The following is an 8,384-nucleotide window of genomic DNA, read 5'->3' as shown; positions in this document are numbered from 1 at the left end:
GGGGTAGGCAGAGGCCTAACTATAGAGGTAGAACGACTCGTATATGTGTTGAGAAGGAGAGACCCAGCTATGTCTTGAGGGAGATCGGTCGACATCCATACATAACTGAAGGACGGGAAATAAGATGGGACACACACACACACACACAGAGAGAGAGAGAGAGAGAGAGAGAGAGAGAGAGGAGAGAGGGAGGGAGAGGGGTAGAGTGCTGGATGGGTGATGGAGTTGCTTCTCGAAGATGGTGGGAGAGGCCTACTAGACAAACTGAGGGTGGAACTGCAATATTATCAATAAGAGTGGGGATGTGTTTCTGTGTGTGCCCGTGCGTGATAGATCTGTCGGGACGCATCCATGCATGATGAAGGGGAACCATGTGTTTGGTAAGGAAACCTAACTAGACCAATAGATCAATTGTTGTTTGTCAAAGGAAGGGAGAGACATAACTAATGAGATAGATCGATCGACGCGTGAAAAAAATGAGTTATAAGGACCTAGCTAGCTATATGTGTAGCGGGAGATCGGTCGGTGTACGTCCGTTTGTTAGAGGCAAATAAGGCCCAGCAAGACGGATAGACAGAGAGAATGGAGCTAGGAGGTGGTGCGAGAGGCCCATCTACTAGCTAGATAGGGGGAGGAGTGTGCGGTTGTGAGATCGATGAAAAGAGGGGCAAGAGTTTACATGTGTGTGGGACCGTATGAGAGACACGAGGCAAGGACACATAAAGGAGGAGATTGAAGGTGCGTGTGCATGTTGTAGGCAGACATCGCTGGAGAGGTTTATCGATCGGTGTGTGTCGAAAACACTACAAAAAAAATACACTTCCGTGATGATACGTGTTTGTCACAGTAGGTCACGTTTTCTGTCATGCATGTACATCCATGACGATTTTATGAAAGAATCAAGATAGTCATACCTGTGCTGTTGTAGAAGTGTTCCATGACATTACCAAAATTATCACCATGGAAGTGTCCACTTCCATGACGATAAATCGCGCGTCACAGAAGTGCTTTCGTCAAGGGTGACCGACACGTGGCATCCACCGTAACGGAACGTCGTTAAGCTATCGGGTCCGGTTTTGGATCCGATAACCCATTAACAGCCGGGACCAATGGGAAATTTCCACGTGTAAAATTCTGATTGGCCGGAGGGAACACCTGTCAGCTCGTCACTCATCAGTGGGCCAGATGTCGCCCGTCCATTGAAGGAGACATGCCTATGATACGTCGACACGTGGCTGGGCCCAATAGAGGCCCATATAGGTTAAAAAGGCCGGCCCAGTCAAAGGCCTGTAGTACTTACTCAGGTACTTGTGGGCCAGCCCAATAACGTCCTGCTTAATAAAGGCCCATTTATGGCCCGAAGCCAGATCTAGATCATTAATATTTCGCCCAATATTTGGGCCCATTTACGGCCCGAAGCCAGATCTGGCCCGTTAATTGTTCGCCCAACATTTGGGCCCAATTACAGCCCAATGACTTTCGGCCTGTTAGAGGCCCGAGGTGGACATGGGCCCATTTCAGCCCGGTGTGACTTTCGGCCTGGGAATGGCCCGTGCTACCCATGGGCCATATATGGTCCGACGGGACATCGGGCCCACTAACGACCCGTGATAAAGGTGGCAACAGTTAAGCCCAACGTGACTTTGGGCCTGTTAAAGGCCTGTCGCATAATTCGGCCCGTTGATGCCTGTACTAAGCTTTCGGCCTCTTAAAGACCCATGGTATCAGTGGGCCAACTAAGGCCCGAGATATGTTTCGGCCTGGTAACGACCCGTGATATAATTGGGCCCAAAAAGGCCCGGTATGCATTTCAGCCTGCTGAAGGCCCATCGATGACTAGTGAAAATTGAGGCCCAACATGCATTTCGGCCTGCTAAAGGCCCATGGTTTCATCTGGGCCATAACATGCCACAATATTCAGTCTGTTAATGGCCCAACGCTACCTGGGTCAAACTAAGAACTGGGTCCACAAAAGGCCCAACTAAAATATAGGTCGGTGTAAGTTGTGGGCCTGGCGCAAAGTGTGAAGGCCCCAATCATTCGGGCCCAAGAAAGATGCAGGCCAGCCCAATTGTGGCCCGCTAAAAACCAGGCCCGTTAGAGGCGAATGTTTTAGCCCGGTCGACTACATCTGATTTTTTTTCAGATAGCAAATGATGGCAGTGACTAGTAGGAATTAAGAACAAACCTACTCTATACAATAAAGAAATTATGGCATAGTAACTAAGAATAAACCTATACTATACAATAAATGATTTATGGTATATTACATCCACTGGGCATTGAAGTTCGCCACCAGTGATCATAAAGCGCAACGAAGAAGCAGATTACAAAAACTGGGCACCATTGCAGCGTAACAAAACAATACTGAACCAAGACCACTTCCAAGACAGTTGAAGAAAGGTTAGCCTTGCGGGGGAACTACTGCGCAAGCCTGTGAGACTGGCCTAGCATGTCGATCATAGCTTCTCTAGGTGTAGATGTTTAGCGATGAGGTTCTCATTTGTGTTCTCCGCAATCTTTCTTAGAGATAGGACTTCAAGTCGAAGTTGAGTTGCAGAATGCCTTTCTGCTAGAACTTGGGACTGAAGAAGTCAAACTGATTCAGACAATGAATTCTGTGAGCTTGTCTGACTGCTAGTCAAGTAACTTGAACACTGCATCAAGACAAGACTTTGGGGTTGTCTCGCTATCTTCAAGATGTTTTGCCTTCTTTGCTGCAATATATATTGGGTTCGTCTCACAGCCTTCAGCAGATTTGTGCATGCCATCAGGCATATCACCCTGAAACAAAGCAAAGAGATGACATGTTTTGCACATGTATAAACAAACATGATAACTGTGCTGTCAATTCCATCCAATTTCAAATTAGAAAATAAAGAGTAACTTCAAAATATCAATAGCATAATTTGGCATTTTTCATAATGCGGGGAGTTTCACCACACTACTGGATTACCATGTCAACATAACATGCATAGATGAAGGGCAAAGAAAATCATTGTATCTATTTTGGTTAATGTGCATGGCATGTTGTTTATATCATCAGCCACATCAGTAAGATAAAACAGGAGATGACAAGGTGCAAACGTGGGCTGCTTCACCACACACTGGCTTATAGATCCACAAAAACAAGCATACATATAGGGAGTATTGAGTAATATGCATGGTATGAATAAGGAATTTGGTTTTACAAGTAAAAATTGGAACTTACGGTTCTTGCGAGCATGCATTTTGATAGAAACAGCAAACTAAACAGCAATAAATGATAGGGAGTATGCGCAAATTAAACAGAAGTTGAGGATAAAGGCTTTAGAAGGACTGACTTACATTAACAGTTAACACCAGCTTTATAATGCCCTTCTCCATGTCAAGGGAAGGATAACTCAAGAATTTCAGCACATAATCTTCTTCATAAGCATTGCATGTACTCTACATTTTGTAGAGAGTAATTATAGATATGATAATACTGGAAGGGATAGAGGATAATGAAGATAAGATGCATATTGATGCTACATAATCAACTACCAATCCCTGGAAGTACAAGCGTTACAGGACAAAATGTACTGACAAGAGCAATGGCTACACTTCTGCACTGGCATTGTCTATGTATTCTACTTGTTGGTAAGATTAAATATATATATGATCTTTTTTAGTAAATGGTGGGCGAGGGAGATAAGATGCAGAATGCTACACAATGAACCAATCCCTCTTCCCATAATACAAGAGTGTTTTGAACACTGGTGTACTGTACAAAACATTCTTATATTATGGGACGGAGGGAGTAGCTGTTAATGTAAGTACAATGATAGACAACGTTCAGTCCTTACAAGAGGACTACAGAGCTAAACCTCTTCAAAAGCATTGGGTTGATTCTAAATTTATGTAAGGGTCCATACAAATCTTATAATATCCACCAAATGGACGATAACGAGGCTAACATGTGCAGTGATGCTACATAATCAAACAACTATGAAAGTAAGTATGGTCGTACAGGGCAAGAGGTACTCACAAGAGCAATGCAGTGTGCCGTATAGTTGCGAGATTCTGTGGTCCCTTGAGAATGAATGTTCTTCTGCTATCAGTTTTCATACAAGTGAGACGTTAAGGCAAATGCAAAAATGTAGTTCAAATTGTGATGTGATATCATAGACAGTACCTTACGCTGCAGTCGAGACCAATGTGTAACAAGATTATTCCAGTCACTGTCGGATAAATGTAGCACCGGAGACTTTACTGAAATTTCGATTAGAGGCTTGCCATCAAAGTGCGCTTGCCTCAAGTAGGAACAATACTTCATCAACAGTGCTTGAAGAGCGCAACCAACCCTTGCTCGTCTTCACAATCCAGTTTGCTCCTCGCCTATTTAAAAGAATGAAATCTTGTGTCTTCTGTCAGCAGAAACATATGCAGTAATGACCATGAATAACATTAGTACATTACTTACGCGTAAGTTGCGGAGGAAGACTGGAAATTGTTCTATGTCTGCGGTATAATCTTTCCATGAAAGAATAATGCGCACAAAGTTCCTGACAACAATATAAGCTTCGTCTTCTAAACTGGGAAGAAATGGAACATAGGTCCTATTTGCTGCAATTGGGGCTCTCTCTGGTTCGAAAAGGGGTTTGGCAACTGGATTTGGTGTACTCTTTGCTGGAATGGGAGTTTTCCGTCATAGAGCTGGTGCTATGTCAATTGACATAATCATACTGTTTGCTACAGTTGGGATTTGCTGAGTTGGGGCATCAGAAATGACCAGTGTAATAGGGCTAGAGTCTGCTAGAGTTGGGGTGTTTTGTGGGTCAGGTGATATTGCAACTACACCTAATGGACTATTTGATTTATTAGGTGCCACTACATTTTTCAAATACTTTGCTTGTGCTCCTCCACGATCAGCAATCGCCCTCTTCCTTTTGAACATCTGATACACAAGAACAACATTTGAATGGATAAATATGATATGATGACAGATGGAATATGTACTAAAAATGGATAGGCAGGCGGTATTCACATACACGATGTGTAAACTAAGCTAATGGCAATTCAACAAAGTAGAAGCAATGCAAAGCATCAGTTACAAGATATGTGCGACCAATATAACCTTGGAAAGTTAGAGCAAGCACCTTGATGGGTGAATAAGATATGGCATATTCTCTGACTCCTCCACTAGGGAGCTACATTGATTTAGGTCTCCCTCTAGCTCAGAATCACTGTTAGGATCATCTATTCCAGCAACTTGTGCATCAGCCATGCTAACAACCTTTGATGTAGTCGTGGCCTCATCATCTTCTCGATATACATCCAACAAATCAGCCATTAAGTTCCTTATTTCAGCAACTTTCACATCTGCATATTCCATTCCATAAAGAGAACCAAAAAGAGCTTGCAGCATATGAAGCTTATACCTTGGGTCAAGAACAGTCGCAACAGACATCAGACCATGTACATCTTTCCAATATTTGTCAAACTTCAGTTTCATTCCCTCAGACATCTTTTGCACAATCTCATTAGTACTAGTAGCCCATTTCTGTATTGCCAACTGAATGCCACATATTTTAGGAAAGAATAGATTTGCAGTGACATATTTAGTGCCAGAAAATGCCTCTGTGACATCATACAAATTTTTTAGCCTATCACAAAGTTCCTTAGCAACCTTCCAATCATCTTTGGTTGGACAGCAACTAAATAATTTCTCACAACCCTTTAGTTTTTCAAAAACCTCTATGTATTCTAATGCAATGTTTAGCATTGTGTAGGTCGAATTCCATCTTGTTTTACAATCAAGAGCCAACCTTGTCTTGTATTCAATGTTTAGAGTTCGTGCCATTTTTCCAAATTTCTCATGCCTCTTTGGAGTAACAGACCAAAATCCAACACTATCACGAACCCGCTCTATACCCTCCTCCATGACATCCATACCATCTTTCACAATCAAATTAAGTATGTGTGCAGCGCAACGCATACGCAAATATTTATCCTCCAATATAAGAGAATCAGAATCCAACATGTCTGGCAAATGTTCCATAGCTTTATCATTTGGTGTGCAATTATCCAGAGTCACCGTCGATATCTTCCTCTCGAGATGCCACTCAACAAGGGACTCGCGCAGTGCTTGACATATGACTGCAACATTATGTGGGCAAGGCACATAAACAAACCCAGTACATAAGCAAAGCAAACATTTCAGATTGATAGTTTGACACACTAATTAAATACAATATCTCAGACTAAAAATGGTGAAATGAACATGCATTTTATATTTGTAAGGATTTGAAAAAGAATGGGTATTTACCTCAAGATAATACTATTTAGTTGCCAAAATTCATCAATGAAGTGTGCGGTGACTACCATGTAACCTCTCTTCTGATGTTTTGCAGTCCACATGTCTGTAGTGATGGCAACTCGATTTTTGAAGTTAGCAAAATATTTCACCATATTATCCTTCTCGGTTGCATACATATCCAGAATATCATTTCTAATAGTATTCCTCGATACCATTCTGAACATTGGTTATAATGTAGAACAAAATTTCCTAAAACCCGAATGATCAACCATAGACAGAGGGTACTCATGAACACAAATCATTAGTGCAAGCTCTTTCCTGGCAACATCTTGATCAAAAATAGTATTCTCCAAATTGGCTTTTCCATTATCAACCTTTGTGAGCCTTAATTTTTGTTGCTTTGGCCCTATTGGTGCATGCCTAGCACCACAAGAGCTCATGTGACTCTTCAAATGTGAAGTGCCACTGGTTCCTTTTGCAGTAAGAAGTTTATGACAATACATGCACTCAGCCTTCCATTCTCCATCAATTAATTTTTTCTCAAAATTACCTTCCCATACAATTGACGTGAGCTTTCTTTTATTGCTAGCCTGACCTTGCGATGCTCCCACAACACCAGTAGCTTGAGCGTTAGATGTTGGGCTACCAGCTGAGTTAAAATTTGTAGGGCTAACCACAACAGGGCCTTGAGAAGCTATTGGTCTATACATGCGAAAAAACAGAGTCTTCAGATTCAGTTAAAGTGAGAAAAGGTACATAATATCTAGACTATATTCGGTCAAAAAAATATTGTACATATTTGGAAAAACCGTGATCTCTCAGTTGTAGTGAATGGTAACTACCAACCTAAATTGTTTTTTCTATCTTTATTCTTTTAGGGAATAAGGTAGACCTGCCAAGATTACATGTCAGATTGAAATTCACTGATGTGGTAATACATAATTTACTAATTAACATGCCTATCTACGGACTACAGATCATGCCGTGTGCCAAATATGAATGTGAACAAATTAGTAACTAGTCATAATTGCTACTGATGTACAAGAGTAATCTGCAGAAACTGGTACTGGACACTGAAACTGAAGTACAAGAGTAGTCTGCTGACTCTGCTCCAATTGCTACAGTAAACGGACGTACAAGAGTACTTTGGAAAAATTCACGAACAAGACAAGATGCACACCCACGTACAGATACACTAGACATACAAGAGAGGGATTGATAGAACAAAAGGTCATTACCCTGAGCATCGACTGTTTGGTCTGGCCGTCACCTCCTCAGCACGGTCAGGCTCCTCGTTGTGGTCTGCGGCTGCCTCCTAGGACACCCGTGCTGTCATGCTCCTGGCCCTGCGCGCAGCAGCGCTATTGCACGTCGCGCCGCTTTGCATCGCAGCTCAAAACCTTGCGCCGGCCCGCCGCCGCCGGCCCGCCGTCGTTCCCGTGCATGCGTGGAGAAGCAGAGAAGGAGGGGTCGAGGGGATATGTGGAGCTGGGGCGTTGGGCTGCCACTGTCCAGTGGTGGCGTTGGCTGTTGAAGGGCTGCTCCATAAGTAGTGGTGAGGGCTGGCGGCGCCGACGGCTGTTCCTATGGATGCGGGAGAAGCAAGTCGAGGGGACGGGGGGCGCTGCTTGATGACGGGTTGTTTAACGAGGAGATACAGGAATGAGCCAGTTAAAAAAAGAATGTGAAGCGGCGCTGGGGTAAATTACGGTTCGGAGGGATTACACAATTCATTTATCATTTCTATAAAGAAGAAAAAAATGATTAGAAGGTGGGACATTGTGGATCATTGAATTTTGCCCCATGTCATACTATCGGGTCGGGTTCGGGTATATCCACGGATACATAATTATATCCATGCCCTACCCATGAATAATTGGGCCGGGTTCGGGTGCTACCATGGACGTACAAATGTACTCAAACCCTACCCATCCGGGTTGGGTATCCGCGGGTATCCATGTCCGTGGATAAAATTGCCATCCCTATCTGTCCCAATGATGAGCCGACACGTGTTTGCTCCAGCCAATGATGATTTTACACATGTAAAATCCCCATTGATCGGGGCTGTTAACGGGTTATCGGATCCAAAATCCGACCTGATAGC

At 43.1% G+C, this 8,384-nt stretch overlaps 1 long non-coding RNA gene across 1 annotated transcript; it reads right to left on the bottom strand.

Moving 5' to 3' along the window:
* Nucleotides 1–5,126: 5,126 nt before the first annotated feature.
* Nucleotides 5,127–7,907, bottom strand: LOC119276719. Its single transcript, XR_005136770.1, has 3 exons — nucleotides 7,519–7,907; nucleotides 6,290–6,982; nucleotides 5,127–6,120 (listed from the first exon to the last, which is right to left on the bottom strand). It is a non-coding gene; the product is annotated as an uncharacterized LOC119276719 (long non-coding RNA).
* Nucleotides 7,908–8,384: the final 477 nt, after the last annotated feature.

Source organism: Triticum dicoccoides, chromosome 3B (assembly GCF_002162155.2).
Source record: "Triticum dicoccoides isolate Atlit2015 ecotype Zavitan chromosome 3B, WEW_v2.0, whole genome shotgun sequence".
NCBI classification, from domain to species: Eukaryota; Viridiplantae; Streptophyta; class Magnoliopsida; order Poales; family Poaceae; genus Triticum; species Triticum dicoccoides.
This window is presented reverse-complemented; position numbering and strand designations above follow the sequence as displayed.